Source organism: Mustela nivalis (genome assembly GCF_964662115.1).
Source record: "Mustela nivalis genome assembly, chromosome: 9".
NCBI lineage: Eukaryota > Metazoa > Chordata > Mammalia > Carnivora > Mustelidae > Mustela > Mustela nivalis.
In genome coordinates this window covers 92991848-92993286 of record NC_139028.1, presented here as the reverse complement: position 1 = coordinate 92993286, position 1439 = coordinate 92991848, and the positions used below count along the sequence as shown (strand labels likewise).

General features: G+C 39.5%; 1 long non-coding RNA gene across 1 annotated transcript; it reads right to left on the bottom strand.

Annotated features, from left to right (window-relative positions):
- Positions 1–221: 221 nt before the first annotated feature.
- Positions 222–1439, bottom strand: LOC309840809. Its single transcript, XR_014298809.1, has 2 exons — positions 952–1439; positions 222–903 (listed from the first exon to the last, which is right to left on the bottom strand). It is a non-coding gene; the product is annotated as an uncharacterized lncRNA (long non-coding RNA).

Genomic DNA, 1439 nt, shown 5'->3' with positions numbered 1-1439 from the left:
CCATACATTTGCTAGAGAAAATTAAACTTTCTCCCAAAGAAAACTGACCCTCAAGTGGTAGAAGTCCATGTGATTTTTTTTTTTTTTAAGAGAAAATGAGAGTAAGGTTTCAGACACTTCACAGACTTTTAACCTTGTGGTTCTAAATTACTGAGACAGCCAGATCACCACAGCTCTGCCCCTCCAAGGCTTCCATTCTCTTTAAATCAGAGACTCTCGAGTCCATTTCCTTTAGCCTTTTAATAGTAGCCTTTTGGTATTTTTCCAATAAGTACTTTCAACAGGGCAATATACATATCATGCTTTCCTCATTACTACTGGTCCATCAGTAAGTATACAAAAATCAGGGGAAGGGTGTGCTGTGACAAATCAAAGTAACAATGGTCGCTGTACATGCATGAACAATGCGCTATTCTTTGAAAACTCAACAACAGTGATTTATAGAAAGGCATACCTATTACATAAAGGTTAACGGGCCACGTTATTTTTATTCTTAAGTACAACACGTAACATTTCTAGGGAAGTCAGAGGTTCATTTCTCCCACTCCTCGGCTGTACTAGTATTGAATGAACACTGGCTATGGAATCAGTTCTTGGCATCATGGTCTCAATATAAAACTTTGAGAGGTTCTGCTGGAGAATTCCATTCTGCTAGGCCAGAATCTACAAAATATCGATATGAAAGAGTCTCTTGCCCCATTTCTTTTTTTTTCACGCAGTGCTAATTTAAAGACAAACCTCAGGAGACACAAAAGATTTACAATTGTAGGAAAAATTGCATCTTAAACTCTCAGCTTACTGGAATTACATCATTATTTCAAATGGAAGAGAATACCTCCTATTCCATGAACTCAGGGCAATATTGGAGGGCTATTACATTCAAGGGCTGGTTGCTCTGGGCCTCTCCCATTCCTGTCTGAGAACACAGAGGTATATCCAAGTGTGGACTACAACAGTAATAAAAGGAAAGATTGTATGAAATTCTAAAATAAAATAGAAAACAATCACCTATCTCAGACTGTTTATTGAAAATCTCTAGAAAAAGAAAACCATCCCTAACTGTGAGACTTGTAAGACTATCCATGACCCTGAAAGGAATCTGGGGACAGATCAAACCTGGAATAGCCCTCTTGAAACAAATCCTAGAGTGGCTAAAGAACCAGAGTGAGGGTGTCTGCAGCAGACCAGGAAAGCTCTTGGAAAGCAGGGAGCACTTGGACATAACAGCTGTGAAGGGGAGTGGCTAGATGTCCTTTTCTTTTCTATCCACTTGAAAATAAAGAGAAACCCGGACAGCTGGATATAGAACTGGCTGAGGAAGTTCACAGAAGGAAGTTTTCAAAGATGATGATTGAGAGGTGGTCATGAGGATGGATAGGGGAGAACAGAAATTGGAAAGGACTGCAGAAAGCAGGCCCCTCTTTTAAAAATAGTTCCTT